At 38.4% G+C, this 17,701-nt stretch overlaps 1 protein-coding gene and 1 non-coding gene across 2 annotated transcripts in view; one reads left to right on the top strand and one right to left on the bottom strand.

The window, feature by feature from the left end:
- Positions 1–17,701, bottom strand: part of m1ap (meiosis 1 associated protein) — an 89,006-nt gene that overhangs the window by 68,320 nt on the left and 2,985 nt on the right. The gene's annotated exons all lie outside the window — the stretch shown is intronic.
- trnaa-ugc (transfer RNA alanine (anticodon UGC)) lies at positions 13,951–14,022 on the top strand. The gene has a single exon. It is a non-coding gene; the product is annotated as a tRNA-Ala (tRNA).

Genomic DNA, 17,701 nt, shown 5'->3' on the forward strand with positions numbered 1-17,701 from the left:
AGTAGCCAAACATTGCAACTCATGCACAAAGTACTTGATTTAAAAAAAAAAGAAGAAAAAGTTAAATGCTTTTTATATGGAAACATGGAATATGGATGGAAATATGGAAATTAGACAGTGAAAATCAATCCTGGCCTTCCTGAAAATCATAATAAAACATCACTAAAGATACAAAGAGTAAACAAAAGCTAGATATCAGTAATAATGTAGTTAATTTACAGTCTCACACTGCATGCAAATGTTAAACAGAATATACACGGACGCTGGCTATAACAAGGGATTAACATGATTTACCCCACCTGTGCACTCTGTCTTTGGGTGGGATTCTCATACACACTATAAAATGCATGGATATTCACTTGAGCACCACCGGACACATACCCTTCCCCCCTCTAAATGTCAGAAAGCATTGACTATACGATTCTGAAAAGGAGCCCAAAGGCAATTTCAGACTTTGTTTGTCTCAACAAAGACTTGACAGTGTATTTAAAGGTCAAAACTGAAGAACAGCTTTGTTATGTTTCAGTGTGTAACCGAGGAGGATGGACATAACTGAATAGAAGGAGAAGATGAGTTCAAATAATTGTTTAATTTCTATACCAATCTATGAATCAATTTTTGATTGTAGCTGACGAGCTTTTCTTTCAATGTGAGTAACTTTGAGGCTTCAGCCTTTAGTTGGATCTACCTCCAAAAGCTTGATTAGTTGGTTGATATCAGGATAGCATTTTTCTGTATACTGCTGATCAAGATGGCTTGTACACTGATTTTAGGACTCAAAACAAAGTAATGTAAAGTGAGGTTTCTTTTGTGCCTTTGTAACAGTAGATGTAAGAGGGTTAGGTTTTAAGGCAAACAATGACATTTTCCTATCCGTAATCACCAAGGTTTTAATTGTTGAACCAAACAGCTGGAGAAACTAAAGTGGCTGAAGACAAAAGTAAAGCTTAAAACTAATTTGTAGAATCTACTGAGTCAGGATGCAACTCAGTTGATCAGTTTGTGACGGTTTCACGAACTTCCTTAGGACTGTGTTTGATTTTCAGCTGTGTTTGGTTGGACAATGTTTCTTTTTATTTTCTCACTTTCCTCCAGTATCAGTATCTTCAGATACAAATGAATCTGGGCATTCAAAGAGACTTTGTTGTTTTTGTTGCGGCACTCTTGCAGCACCATTTTCTAAATCTACTTTAAGAGTAATCTGCCGCCTCGCTCCGCTGTAATCGCAGACTAAACTGAGTTGGCCCAAACTTTAACAATGGACACATTTTCATTTCTCATGTTGTCTCTCTTCTCAGAGCACGTCACATAACAGCAAAAGACCTCACATAGACAGACACCGACATTAATCTGCCCTTCCACAGTAGGAACCCCTGCTTGGTGAATTTAATCTCAAACTCAATCCACAGGCACTAATCCTGCAGATGATAGACCACTCACTAAAGACATACACACAGGCACACTACGTTAATAACAACATCTTTATTATATGTGACAATCCCCTTGACAGGATTGTGCCCCCCAGCCTTTGCCCAGATGACACCAGCTGAGACTATGAACTGGTACATACAAGCACGTTCTTGTATGTTTTCTACAATGCTTCATATCGTCACAAAATCAGTCATTTCCACGTTTACACACATTTAAACTTACGTTTAAACCCAAAATACCCATTCTGAACATATCGTTTTAATTTTAGATGGATTAAAGCTTTTGTGCAGTCATGCACTCACAAGCATACACAATGATTTTATGAATACACACAAATTATTAAAGTAATTAAAGAGTTGTTATTAATCTTCCAGTCATACGAAAACATGCTGACTTTCACCACATGCCAGAAGAATGATGTGTATGTGGATTATACTGCTGTATATAAGTCTATATGTGCTGTGTAATCATGTGTAATCCGTAATCAAATGCACACTGAACATGGGAGACACATAATTCATAATCCTTCTGACCTGATAAAATAACAAATAGAATTGGAGATGGACGCTGGCTGTACCTGCTGTTTAAAGTCCGACACAGACAAGCAGGATTAGCACCATTTTAACATCTTCAGTACGGTCTAAATAATGTTGTGATAAATTAGTTTCTGTTTCTGCATTTAAGCAGAACAAATGCTTGAATTTTTCACCAAGTCTATGCCCACTTTTTCCTATAAGTTTAGCTGACAACAGAACATTTGACAGCTGAAAATACTCAACCTGTAGAACCTAAGGGGGCCGGGAGGCTTTCACAGCGAAATTCAATCTTCATATAACTGGATCCTGAAGCTGAATGGTGTGGAGGCAGCTGGCAAAGGCAGAGCTAACCGTAAACTTACTACCCAGCCAAGTACTAGTCTTGATTTTCTGTGGTTTATTCTGAGTGCTGTCTTTACTCTTTAATTTACATTTATTTCTATAAACTCCATAAACCAAATTAGCATATATGTGGATTATCAAAACACGTCCATACCCACTAAAACATAAATGAATCCTTTTCCATTGCAAAGGGTAGTGTGGTAACCCCAAGGGTTTCGGTATCATATGTTTCAACTGCTCAAGAGAAGTCTTGGGGTCCTACCAAAAACAACATCATGGATGGTTTTCTCAAACAGGCAATGTGAGCTATAACTGCCTTTCAAAAACATGCGATTTCTAGCGACTGTATGAACAAGTGCATGTGGAATCTTGTTTGAACACGTTTGTAAACCCTAACCAAGCAGTTTCAGTGCATAACCTGTCACGAGCTTTGGAATTTTGTGGATTGTTTTTTCTATGTTCTAGATTTGGTTGGATCATGCTTGGTTCTTTAACTTAGTTTAGCATTTTTCTAAGTCAGTGGTTCAAGTAATTTGCTGTTTTGTTTAGGTAAATCCAGTTAATGTGTTAACTTCTGTTAGTTCACTTCCTTTCTGTGTCATTACTAATCAGCGCTTGCCTGTCTTTGATTCCCTCGCCCCTTCTGTTAAACGCACAGAACGTGCTGTACACACAATCCATGTCCCACTGAAATAAAGCGCTTTGAATGTTTATCTGGACAATAGTAAAAAAAAAATCAATCTTTGTTCAAATAAACACAATTAAGTGACTACATTGTCACATTTTTTAGACTGGGCTGGCGACGCAGACGAATAAAACGGATCTGTTGAGTTTTACTTTTAGCTTTTCAGTTTTGGAGGCTCTGTGTTAGGTGTTTGCATCAAATCTGATCATGTTTGTACTTCAACTACTTTTTATAAAGGGGCACTGATGAAAAGAAAATTTGTAATAATCATAAGAATCCTATTTAATTGTACAGGCTAGGGTTGCATTCTGGTGTCCTTTGAGCATGTTTGCATGTCTATGCGTGAGAGAGTGTAAAGATGATTATAATGGAGAACTGCCAGGACAGTCTGTGTCATGAGACGGAGTGCCAAGGAGTCCGCATTAGCTTGAGATCAAAGTATCATGTCTTGATCCTTGCACTCTTCTGGATGTTCATGCATGTATAGACATTTGGCATGGTTAATCACTTAGATACTGATAGCTCCTCTGTATCTCTGTTTTCTGGGTCAGCTCATCATGCCTTTATCAGCTTCCAGCTCAGCCAATCACTCTACATATAAGCAGGTCATCAGCCATGCATCTAGACAGCCACCAACTCTACAAACCATTCAATGGATGCTTGTTTATCCTGTGAACACCACAGAAATGCTGTGTAGTGTTAATATTATCATGTCCTTGTTCTTTCTCTGGGGAGGAAATTTGCACTTTGATTACCATCTCTTTTTGGTTGTCAGATATTACATTATCATTTATCTACATAAAGTTTTCTGTACAGTCTTTTTGTTTTTGCTTTTTTGTACACTGGTTTCAGTCTTTATGGCTCCTTTTTCAAACTGTGAACTATTTCACGTGAGCATTTACTATGCTGCTGATAAAGCGAAACTACACCTTCTGTTTATTTAATTGATATGAGTTTTCTACAGTATGGCAACAATTGAGGCTTCCTTTTTTTAAAATAATTGTTTAGTTTCTTGGATCCTCACAATGCAGCCTAAGACAGCCGCAAATTCCCAGTTGGAACTCACAGTCATGGAATCAGTTGCCAGCTGTAGACATTTGCACAGAAGAAAACTTTTGCCACTTTAAAGGGAGATTGTACCCAATATTTTTGTAATAGTAGCAAATAAAAAACTTTTTATTTCTCCTAATTACTGTCTCTGTTTTTATTGCTATTATTATCTTTAAAATATGTCTTTGCTTTTGAAAGTGGTGAGCTTACACTAAACCTGCTGTTGACAGGTTTTGACATGCAGCAACTAGCTCATTTTCCCCACTGTGTAAACCAGCATAGCTATTAGCTTACCTTTATCTAGATTTGTAGATGTCTACATGTCTTCATATGTAATAAAACATGGCTCATTTGACTGATTTTGGGTGCAGCTCTTTTCAATGTATTTGACTAGGCACCATCTTGGCTCAAAAGAGAGGCTGGACCGGAGCCAGGATGGCAGATGGCAGCTTGTCTGCAGGGTTTGGATTCTTACAGGGTTTCTAAGACAGCAAACACAGACAACTGGGTGGAGGAAGAGGCTGTCGGGATGCGGATGCTGGTACTCATGGCTTTTCTGTGTCTTATTCATGTGTTTGGTCATTCATTTATTTATCTACTGAACCTTGATTCTCTTCTCTCAGATTCAGAATCACTCAGACTTCCTTGTCCTCCTCCGCTCCAAAAATAAAAATGATCTCCTGAGTATAAAAAATAAATGAATCGTTAAAAGAAAATGAATAAAGAACAGAGAATAAAACAGACTAGTTTTATACTTTTCCCCCTCTGGTGCTTCTATGTCACACAAAATATTTTAGAACTGAATGTAATGTGAATGTAAGCTGTGATTATGGCATAATTTAACAACTATAAAGGGTCACTTTCACATTTTGAGAGCTCACAGGGTAAGCAAGAAGGGATATGCGCTGTCTGTATCTATATTTCACATTCTCATTGCAGAGCATTTCCATTTGAACAAAATCTTCCTGGGGCTCTCCCCTTCTGAAAATGAACATTTTGTGTCTCTACAGCATGGTGAGCTTTCCGTACAAGTTGGACAATCAAATGCTGATGTAAAACTGATAGAAAAGAAGATGGCATTATAATTTTGCTTTACCTAAAAAAACAGAATAAAATAAATTAATTATCCTCTGCCAAAGATATGAATATGAAATAAAGCAATTCTGAGCACTGTCATAAGAATTTTATGTACAGGTGTATTTTGGGCTCATTGTTAGAAAATCCTATCATTTCATCTGCTGGGTAAAGCACTGTGCTTCCATCAATAAGGAAAATGTGTCCTTATCTTACATTTTTTGTCTTACTTCTCTTTTGTTTTTTTCTCACCCCCTGCAATTTTATCCCCCCCTCCTCCTCCCTCTCCTAATTATCAAAAATCTCCTTAATTCTTTTTTTTTGGTTGCTTAAAAATTTCTGTCTCCATCGCAGTGTAACGCTCCTCACTCTTATCTCTCTGCAACCATTCTCTTCTCCATCTCCATCGCTCTCCTGGAGCAACAGTACAATATGTATACACCCGGTTGCTGTGGCAACCGAAGGAGGCCACATGAACATGATGATGAACAAAAGATCCATAGACCCTCTTCCACAGAGACCGAGAGGGAAAGAGACGATGAGCGAGAGAAATTTCATTTTTAGGTGAGGGCCTTGGTGTGAGGAGGAAAATGAAGAGGAGGAGGGGAGAGGAGAGGGATGGATAGCGTAGGTGAGGTGGGTTCATAAATGAAAGGGAAAGAGATAGAGAGGGGGGAGGGAGATATGGTTAAAAAATGGAATGGTTTCAGAGAGTATAAAGGAAAAGTCTAAAACATGTAGCGGTGCATTGTGTCCAGCAGAGCTGTCTCAGAAATTCAAATTTTTTTCAAATCATTCTCATTTTTGAAAGCATCTCACGTGCATTATTCACATTCTCTAAAGAATATCTTTGAGGTGTTTGACAGCATTGAAACCTTCCTTGCCTGCACATTCTATCCTACATGTACTGCACGTGATGTAATGGCAATGAGCACCGGTATTTAATGTATGGGATACATGAGTGAAAGACAATGATACTGGCAGGAGATGAAGAGTTAAAGCCTCTAAACCGTTTACCTGTTCAAAAAGAAGCAGATCAAATATTAGAACTGAACAGTGTAAGCTAACCAAGATGCATCTAAGCATGTGGCAAATGAATCTGCACAGTTCGACGCACTAGCTAAACCCTCAGTTGGAGCTTTCAGTATCGAGGCAAGAGATCGTTTTCTGCATCATCCTGCGGAGCGACATATTCGGTGTTTGAATTTGAGGTGATGGAGGTACAAAATACAAGACTTAAAACCAAGAGATGTGAGTTTAAGTCCTGTGACTCAACTCAAATATCTTATGTGTGAATGATATTGTTACACTTTGCTTTTGCTTGTTTTTCTTTTCATTGGCTGTTTGGTTAAGATTATTCAGGAAGTCTTTTTGGTGAAGTTTGGGAAATAATCAGGGTAAAGAGCTGCTCCCACCGCCCATTATCTTGAGTTCCCACAATGTGGGTCCCACAGACCCGATGGCAATTCAATGCGAACTGTCTGAATTAGCAAGCAAACACACTTCAATCTACAGAAACAAAATTTACATTTACATTACATAGTTACATAATTAAGTCTGCTGACACCAAAAAAAAGAACTATGATCAAGCCACAGTCAAATTGCAATATAAATTTTGTTAGCATTCTAAATCACATGCAAGTACCTGCAATCAATAAATGAGAGGTAAACGTAAGAGCAAGCTGAACTGGCAGTAAAATAACATCTAAATTAATATTTACTTTTTTTCATGAAAGCACATCAACACAAGAAAAAAAAACCTTCTAAAGTCCTAAGCTGTGTGACATACACCAACTCAAAGGTGGCAGTAATAAGTTGTTGGCCCTCAGCAACTAACCCTTTTCTGAGAGACTCCCCAAGCTTTGCATTTGTAAAGACCTGCCTAAACCATCCTCTAAGCTGTTAATAGAAGGATCAGGTTTTGGCATTGCTGGCCCCAAAGTCTCTGAACTGGTTAGAGATGTGATACCTGAGCTACCTGAGAAATATAAAGGAGAGAAACCAGAAAGTCTGGTTTGAGTAGTATTCATCTCGAAAAATACTGCCATGTTTACAAAATGATCTACCAGCGTGTGTTGAACTCAGCTTAAGTTTCAGGGCTAATGTCGGTCTGATCCTGATCCTAGAGATTTAAATCCCGGACGAGTGTGTGGGTCATTAAAGTAGGAAATTGTGGGGAGCTATGGAGGATTTGCGTAACGATTTACACTAGTTTAATCTAAAAATGAGCATACACTGTTTAAGATTAACTACAATTAACCTTACTCCAGCTGTGAGAGAACAGCCAAATGCCTCTTGTAGCTGCTGCAATCAGCACCTCCAGCTGCATTGTTTAGATGATAATTATGTTGCCCACGTTGTTGCCCATCCTAGACAAAGAGTAGACATAAATTCAGTGTTCTGATTAAGCTGTAACCCAGTAATAATTAAAAATAAAAACTGCACTTGGGAAAATGTCAAGCTGATTTCCAGTTCAGTCCTTTCCCTAATTATTTTTTGCTCCCTTTCATTAACAGATGTACTCAAAATGGGGGTGCATTCAAGCTTGGCGAGCGATACCTTTGTTACAGGAGCCATATTAGATTTTTTCCCCCCTTTTTTTGCATCCAAGATGGTACTTCTCTTAATCAGGAATAAAGCAAAATAAATAAAGACCCCAAATGCTCCTGTCAAGTCAACGTAGCTTTGAAGTTTGCAATTTACAGATTAGCAGGCAGCACTTATGCTCTTATTTGCTCTAAGTAAACATAAAGCGTGAAACATTCGGCAATATACACAGATAGACCCTTCAGGGCACTATTGGGAGAACCATATTCAATTATCCGCCTATTAAAACTTGTCAAGGTTGTGTGTGTGCCTGTGTGTGTGTGTCAGGTGAAACAGGACAGCCTTATGCAAATATAATTACATCAATTAAACCATGGAGGGCCTCAGAGGAGGGGTTGTGTGGAGAGATTGGCAGCCGTTGTACTTAGGTGTTAGCATGTGTGTCAGTGGGTGTAGTTTTTGTAGCGCTGGTTTCTCCAGTGTGTGTATGCAGATTAGTATTCACATGTGTGGGTGTTGACATTCTCGGAAAACTGCTCTTCACACCCTTTTCTCCATCCCCCATCAGCACCACCATCACCCCATCCCCCCAAAGCCGACTTCTTGGTCTGCCTGTCTTCAGGGAGTTGAAGGAGCTCAAAGGAGAAGCTTGGGAGTGTTGGCAAAAAAAGATGGAGGAAGGGATGTGGACATGAAATATGAGGGAAATACCGAAAGGTAAATGGATGGGGAGCGTTTGAATGGCACCAGAAAGCAAGTAGCCAGACTGTTGTGAAGAAGAAAATGAATAAAGTTTGAATTCCTTCAATTATTCTGTGCCTTATTTAGTGAAAATATACGTGAAGACAAGTGTGTAGCAGTGAAATACGAAAAAACACTGATGCCAATGTTTTACTGTTACCATACAGAACATTTTCTGTCATTCATTTTGACAATTTTGACATTTTTAGTTTAACTTGGAGCCGAGTTTATGACAGTAGTATAGCTTTGATTATATCTTATAGTATCCACAATGTTGTGCTGTTTATCTACAATTTGTGATAAAATCTGTTTGTTTTATATTTGATTATCTATTATCTGTTTGAAGCTGGGTGATGAGTAGTTAGTGTCTCACCTGTAGACAGCAGTCAGAGCGCTCTCAGTTTGGAGAAACTGAAACAAGGGAGCCCAGCTACTCAGCAATGGTTATTTACTTGTCACAATATTTTCTTATCTCCAGAACATTCTTATCACAACATGGTCAGAGTATCTTGACCGCTGTCTACTGCATGTAAGCTCACAAGTACTACACACAACCCCACTTGAAATTACGATACATTTATATATATTTTCACCTATTTAAATGTACCACATTGTGACAAAGGATATATTTAGCAATGCATCAACTGGCTACATTTATGGTTAGAGTGAGAACAGTGAGTGCGTGTCAGAGAACTGTTTGACATTGACAAATTCATGGTATCTACTGTAATGGATGTCCACTCCATTTGTCTCTATATCAGTAACCGAGTGCATCTGAACATATGCAATGTAGTGATCATCATTTTGAATGTTGTGCAAAATATTTTTTGAAAATGTGATGTTTTATTGTAAGACTTAAATGTGTTTGCATTTGTATTATTATCGGGAATTTTTTATTTCACTGTGGCTTTTTGACTGAAAAATTTCCCGGGAATTAAACATTTGGACCAAATGTCTATTATCTGAGGCTATCTATTTTTTTTTAATAGATAGATAAATTCTTTTGCTAAAATCTTTTGGCTTAAGAGAACTTCAGGATGAGATGAGAAGATTATGTGACGGAAGTGTTCAAGGATTAACTGATGTAATACTTTCTGACTTTACTGGTGATTTTTTTTGGCCCGTTTCCCGTACACGCTTTCATGGGCAGATCAGTAGTCCCTTTTTTTTCCTCGCAGGGGCAACGCTGACAAACAAGCCTGTCAGGTTCAATTAAGTCTTGAGAAACTACCTGTTCACAAAGCCAAAGGAAAAACCAAAAAGGGGGAATTTCTTCTGACACTGTCCAAAAGATGTGTAACAACACGGTTGAAGCGATTATATTGCAAAAAGCGTTGATTGTCTAAGCAGGTTAAAACAACATCTTTTCAGAGTGGTCACCGTGTCTACTCTGGGCCAACTTAAGACTGATCACCCTCCTAACCCAGATAATGGGGTGAAACTCTCCGCAGATGGGAGAAGTTTCTCTCCTAAAATTAGGTAAATGCTACGAGCATCTATTCCAAACTAACCTGAAACACCAGATGGTTCGTTACGAGGAACCATCTGGGGAATACATCTTTGAAAAGTCTTTGGGAAAAAGGCAGGCGCTCAAAAAATGTTTGGCAGATGATTGGAAGAGCCATCTGTCTGGCTCCGTCAGTCAAGGGTGGGTGGGAGGGACTTTAAACAATCAGACCAAGAGATCTGATCAACATCAGATCAGTCAAACTCTTGCTGTAATCAGTCAGGAGGTGAGTGAAAACATTGTTCCAGCTGAGAAAAACCTTCTTTATCGCACGTTGGTCTCATTTCAGTCAAGATATACACTCCTCTTCGGATATAACCAATCTCCACATCTTCGGGAGGCAACATTATTGACTGATTCTTGCAATAATCCAGCTGCCTCTAATAAAAAGTCCTTTTGGTGCCTAAACCAAATCAAACATTAAAAAATTTAAAGAAATTAAATTGTATACAGGTAGAATAAAAGATTGAAAGAAAATCAACACAAGCATTGAATGATATTGATCCCATGCGGAACATAGTGTGTACAGTCTCCTGGAATAAATGTCTTGTATACCCACCACACCATCTACCTCTGTATAATATTTGGGCTACTTCATAAATATTGCTTCTGGAAGTCACTTAATTGACCTATTCTGTTGCTTAGGCATGGGGATTTCACTCACTGGACAAATCTACTCTACACAATATTATGGCTTGTCATTGGTGTTAAATGCAAACCTTTAGGACATTACCAGCAGTCAGAGTTACAGATTTGTCAAAAATTCCACAAACCAGTCAACTGACATGCACCCAAATTCATCCCATTTAGCCAAATAACACGCTCACATGGAATTTTGCTTTTTGTTCACTTGCTTTGACATATTCTCTGAAGGCCTACTGAAAAAGTGATCATTTCTTCGACTCTGTTTAAAAGAAAAATATTGTAATATTTGAGGAAGCGAATGACTTTTGGAGCTCTTTCACTTCTGCATGTGCCCTCACTCAGTAGTAGAGGAGGGTTAGCAAGGGTGAGACATGCACTTTGAATTCCTTTCCTGATGAGGGATGAACCTTCTCTCTTAAAAGGGACTTTATGGTTAATAATATATTATTTAATCTTATAAAGTATTTAAGGAACATATTTATTTTCTCTGTGCACATTTATTTCAGGCTGCCGAAAAAAATAGACACTCTCTTCCCTTCCTCCCCTGGTAATCAGTCAGCAGATGCTTGGGAGGGACAGATGCCATTGTCTTTCTCCTCCCTCCATTCCTTCTGTCACTCCCTCTCCCCCCGTTAAGTCCCTCTGAATTTCTTTCAATTTTCAGTCACAAACTCTTAAGATGACGGAGCTCTCATCAAGGGAGTAAACAGCCAGCTGGATACCTTCTTCCTTCTTTCAACAAACAATGACAACAACATACTTCCATCCAGGCAATTACCCCCTTACAACCAGCCAATGAAAGATTTACAACCTTCCATTTGTCCACTCATCATTCCTTCCTTACTCACTGCTTTCTTCTGGCACTTTCTTTTTAGTCTCAAACCCCTTCGCTTCGCATAATCTTTATTTAATGGATTAATTCTACTTGCTTTATTAAAAATCAAAGACATTATTTAGCATGCACAAATTATGAATTTATAAGCAAGATATAAGTAGTGAATACGATGAAAGAACATCACATAAAATCAATGTTTCATCGTACTCTACAGGTATGCAGCACGACAAAGTGGTCGTTATCAATAAAAAAAATTCATTCAAATTGTACAGTCAAATTACCTTAAAGTCTTGACATTTATTCTTTTTACAGGAAGTACAAGGACATTTGATCAAATTTTGATCAACTTGATTTCAAATTCGCTTCCTGTGTTGTGGGATGTAAATAGCGTGGGAAAGCTGGATGACATTTACTAAATCTTTTGATTTAGTCGACACAAGAAATAAAGATTCTAGGGATGGGTTGAAGCCAGGACATCATAAACACAAAGCTTACACCCTAAACTCTATGATTTCTTACAAAACCAAACCTCATGTTGGCCTGAGGAACAAACCCCCCCCATGGGTGTCTGAGTTTCAATATGTGACAAACCGTTAGAAATTCAGCTCTGTTTGATTTGAATACATTATTTGACTTTGTCTTACATTTTCAATATTAGAAATCTTCTATTCAGGGTTTTCCCTTCAAGCACTCTTTGTTAATCTCAGTGAGTCTTTGTTTCTGCTGAACATTAGTGCCACCAGTTGTAAGGCGCGTTCCATTTGAATCAGGAAATTGGATTTTCTAAGTTCCCAATTGGAAAATTCAACTGGAAAAGCCTTTCTATTTGCACCATGTATATTGTGCCACACATATGCATTGTGAATTATTCAATCGTTGATCAATAGTGCTACATAATCTGTGTAATCAGCCACTGAATCAGCTGAACGAAATGATATGTTTCCTCCCCATAATCATCGTCTGTTATCCTTTCATGACTGGCTGCTGTGTAATTACTCCAGTGTGATCTTACACAGTCTCACAGCAGTGTCAGTTTTCTTGCAAATGACTGTGCAAGGCTTGAAATGTTTTCGTCTCTCAGCCTTATTCTGCTGAGTTTAAAGTGAAAAGATGTTTGAAAAGAAAAGCCTTGTTCTCTGAAGAAAAATTTATCAAAAAGGAATTTTCAATCAGTTAAGCAGAGTTAATTTGATCAAAAGAACATTCGTGTATTATAAACATCATCAATTCTTAGGTTGCACAGTAATGATTGAGCCAAGCAGTGTACCAAGCATTTTGATACTTAAATGTAGCATGTTTGTTTGGTGCCATTTGTTAATCAAGCCCAAAGACAAAGTTTTGGGCCTGAACCATCAGCTGAGATGTGCTCAATGCTTCCTGTATTCCTATATTTAGAGCAATCCAGTTATGATTGGATTATCCATGACACAATGCTAAGTGTGAACTTAGCCTATTGCTGATTTTGACCAAAAAAAAAAGAAAAAAAGTGGGGTAATTTTAGAATAACATAGTCGAACAAGGTGTCCAGACAAAATGTATTCTGTTATGGTAACTACTGGCTCCGCGCTAAAGCTGGCCTCTGAGCAGCTTTATTATGTTTGACTCCAGTACAACCGAAGCTTTCTTCTCCCTCAAACAATAAATGCTTTGACACTGAAAGGCCTTGAGCACTATCAGCAAAGCAGCTCTAAAATGGGAATATTCCACATGTGCTTGGGCCCACATTGAAACAAAATATCAGGCCATCAGAACCAACGCCAGATTCAAAGCTGTGGTGGTGTTTACTGTAAAGGCTTTACTTCTCTGCACAAGCTCCCACACACAGCAGTTTATCTCCCAATGGTAGGTTCTCTGCTTTCAAGCATACATCTGCAGAGTAAAAGCTACTATGATGATGTAACTGTACTGTCCCTTATTCTTAGGGCTTTGCAACTTACTGACAATGACGAGCACTCCAAACCCCACACTGCTTTTTTTCTGGCTATGTAAAACACCCATTGTTAAGTTTAGTACTCAGAAGTACCATTTCATTGTTTCATTGGTCAGATTTTACTATTAGCGCAACTCTATTTAAAGTCATTATTAAATGAATAAAGAGGGATGAACCCAATCGTCTCATATACTGCAAGCTTATATAGTTACAATAGAAAATGTGCACACATGGACCCTCGTGGATTCACTTAAAGTTGGAAAATGTCTATTCATCAAGATGTAGCATTTCCTTTAAAAGCCTTAGTTGAACTTTTCTGAGGAGTTGTGATGTAGATTGTCCCTAAATGGTTTGGATGTCTCTGAGTAGAACAGTCTTACTTGTTGTGACAGCAGCAAAAAAATGAATACATTTGCGCTTATCTACTGTAGTAAAAAGAAATGACAAAACAGCAGAGAAAAGAAGTACCTTCGAGAAAATCACAGTGAAGTGAAACAAAAGTTAAATGCCCTGTGACACAAAATGTGCCTGTTATAGATGGAAATAAGAAATTAATAGAAAAAAATCCAGGTGATACACTTTTGTCTGAGGAAAATTGTCCTGGATAAATGATTTCAGTTAGGTATAGGGGATGTAGCTCAGTGGTAGAGCGCATGCTTTGCATGTATGAGGCCCTGGGTTAGATCCCCAGCATCTCCAGGTGTTAATTTAATGATTTCTGCTGCTTTGGTTTATGTGCCGGGATGACACAAGCAACACAAATGACAGGACAAACTTGTTGTTGGCTGCTTTACCTAAGCTGCTGTACTGTCAAACGGCAATTCTGCTCTTATTACAAATTACACTGGAGGAGGGCACTATTTTATAAAATGATCTTTACCGCAACAAACATCGGAAACATCACAGTTGGGTGTTCAAATACACTATAAAATACATTTAAATTTGTTAAGCTTTGCTGAACTTGTCCACCTTGCCATGGGGACACATTGTGATGGTTACATTAACAGCTCTCAAAACCCAGCATATCCCAAAGTGATGCTTTGGGTGTACCCACTGCAATAAAAACCAATGAAGCGTGCTTCTGACCAAGTATTGGGAATGAGAACAGGCTGGTATTTAATTTTCAAAGCCTTATCGACTCACTTCGGTGCATATATGCAGCCAAAGAAAAGTTAAAAAAGGATGGGGAAAATACCCCATCAACACCATTACGGGTGAGACAGGGCAATTATTGAAAAAATAAAATGGTAACACACTTTCCTTGTTACTGGGTTTATTAGATACAACTCATAAAATCAGCATACCAAAGACATTTTTATTATCATTTGGCACAACTGCTTTCCACTGATGAAAAGGCAGAGTTTAAAACAATCAACATGGCTTTATAATCTTGTTGAAACGCTGACTGATTTTACTTGATGACTAAACTCAAATGCAATGTAAGCTGGTGTTTAAACTGACTTCCTCTTCCTTCTTCACCCACACACTCAAAATCCTGTTCCTCAGATTTATATGCTGAGGTTTTCTTTTTTCTTTTTCAAATATTTTTCACACCAGTCAAGAATCAATGTCCCAGTGAGTCGAGGGGCTCCGCTTTGTACCAAACACTTGTTTCTTCAATTGGATCTCAGCAGGGTGGAGGGGGCATGGTGTCGCAGTTGCCCTGGGCTCTATCCTACTCTCCTGGCTTCTTCACACAGTTGGAGTGGGTTAACAGGATTAAAGGCACATGCATTGGGTGGGGTGGAATGCAAAGACTCCATCATCGTACAATGTAGTCGAATAACATTCACAGAACCCAACACATAGTGTATTTAGGTCAAATTCAAACATCTCATGTGTGAAACACACAAAAATACCCCCTGCCGATGTAAGACTTAAGACTTTGCGGAAGGGCAGATAAATAGATACTGTTAAAATAGGGGGAGGGAGGTGGCGTCGGGGTGTGTGGATCTTGATTCTGTATGTTGATCTAAGGGACTGAGTCTAGTTCATAGGGGAGTTGATGTTGGAATAATCTCCTTAATCTGACTGAGGGCAGACTCGTCTTCACAGGCTCAATAATTGATAGCACCATCTGCTGTGGAATCTGTCAACTATAAAACAGGGAATTAGGTTAAAGTAGCATTGGCTAATTACATTTTACCTTTGTTTGAGACTAAAAGGCGATAATGGGTAATTATATTTGACACTGTTCTCTCATCGTTGCCACCGCATGATGAATTTGCGCTGTTCTTTGGGTTTGTGGGTGTTACTGCTGTAGGTTTGTCACCCAGAAGAAATCACATCAGGTGGCTACAAAACCAGCCATAGCAACTTTTCCTCCCTTGTTACTGAAATTAATACTCAGAAGTTGTTTTGTCCATTTATTTGTAGAAAATATGAGCTCTTTCAGTTTCTTTTAGCCAAAAATTTTTTGGAATCGTTATTATTAGCAATCAGCTTTTTTTAACCATGAACATATATCAATAAACTTTTTATCTGACATACACTTTGTACACATCTTCAACAAAGTGTTCAGGCATCACAATTATTGAATTAATTTCACAATGAAATGAGCCTCCCCTCATTTCTTAATTTCTCTGGAAAAAAAACCCCCCAAAAACAACAACCAATCCTCTGAAAATGAGCATCCAAAGACACACATATTAATAAATATTACTCAAGACTGCTTTAAAGATTACAACTAATTCTGGCTCCTGGGAAGAAAAATATGAAGAAATAAGGAGTGGCTCAAGAGTATTGTATTAATCTGTGGATTGCCATGCAACAGAGACTGACTTCCATCTCCATCCGACCCAACAGTTCTTTCACTTTTTCTACTTTCTTTTAATTAAAAATTCACGGTGAGGGTTGAAATTTAGAATATACATAACTGGGGATTGCTATCATATCATGTGAGCTCTGCTACACATCTGCATGAGACTGGGCAGGCTAGCTGTGGTTGGAAAACACTGAATCTGCTGATTAGATTTATTGTTATTCAGTTATGACACTCATTTAGCTGTGTGAGTGGCTTACAAAGTACCCTTGCTCTTTGACGGATGAGGCTGATGATTAAATTCAAGCTAAATGGCCACACCAGAGGTTTCTCCATTTAATTTGACCAGACCTTTTGTCGAATGTGCTCGACTGTGCTTGTGTCTTTGTATGAAATGTGAATAATTAATTGCTTAGCATTGTTTGAACATCTTTTATTCACAACACAGCAAAGGATAGCGGACGCAGTTCTCCCCGATGACTGCATGAAGTCAGTTGCTGTAAGCAAATGCTCGATACACTTTTTTAACACTGAAAACGGGCACATATAGGCTTTATGACAATGCGCGGTACGTTTGTTTTCTCTGACAGACGTTGTGTTGCAACACCTCAGGAAGTGAAGCCGTGGCAGCTGGAGATGCCTGTCGACGTGCATTTCTATTTTTCTTGCATGCATCACACGTGTTGTGTTTATATCACACTTGGGAAAGTGAAAAAACAGGTTGCTGTATTAATGTTCCAACTTGGGAATGCTGAGCATTTTACTGCTGAACTTGAAGACATCAGAGGGCTGAGATTTTTAAAGCTTCACTTTATCACGTGCAATGTGCCATGTATATGTCACACCTGTAAGACAGCTGAACGAGATCATAGGTACTTGAAGACAGAATCAGCAATTTGGTGGAATTCATTTTCTCTCTATGGAGATAAAATAAAAACAAACTATTTTGAAATCTTTCTGGTCTTGTTAAAAGCTATGCAGTTTGCAAAACAGATTCACCTCAAAACCTTAATTCTTTCATTGACTTTGGTAAATACCTTCTCAGTAGCTTTCTCCTACAGTCATGGGAACAACAACAATACCAAAAAAGTCCAGCAAGCAATAATTTCAAGTGGCTAACTGGCATCTTCGAGGATAGGATAGAATATCCCAGATATTCCCAGAGTGAGGTTCTGTGTGTTTTCTTTCTCTGGATGTCCCCAGTAGTTGTTTCTTTTAATTCTCCTCAAGGTGTGTTTCCACTTTGCACAGCTACACCTTTCCTGAATCATAACCCCTTGCGATGTAGCTTCTACCACCACTCCATTTATCCCCATTTGGATTAAATACATGTCACATATCTCTATTTAGCCAAGGATTACTTTAATTTATTTACTTAAAAAACAGTCAATGGATATGTGTTTGATTCACATTTCTTTTCTGCAGCTTTTTAACAGACAGCTCCAGTTTTGCTTTGCTAATCAAACCCAACTGTAGAGAAACCCTGTCAGAGAAAAACAGAGTGCAGGCCACAACAATCATTTACCTTAGGGGCAATAGAAAACTAAGGTTAAGTACTCACAGTAATATTGTATTGATGTCTAATAGGGCTCTACTGGAAGAAGCGATGGTAGGCAT

The sequence above is a fragment of the Odontesthes bonariensis genome, chromosome 19, assembly GCF_027942865.1.
Source record: "Odontesthes bonariensis isolate fOdoBon6 chromosome 19, fOdoBon6.hap1, whole genome shotgun sequence".
Classification (NCBI taxonomy): Eukaryota; Metazoa; Chordata; class Actinopteri; order Atheriniformes; family Atherinopsidae; genus Odontesthes; species Odontesthes bonariensis.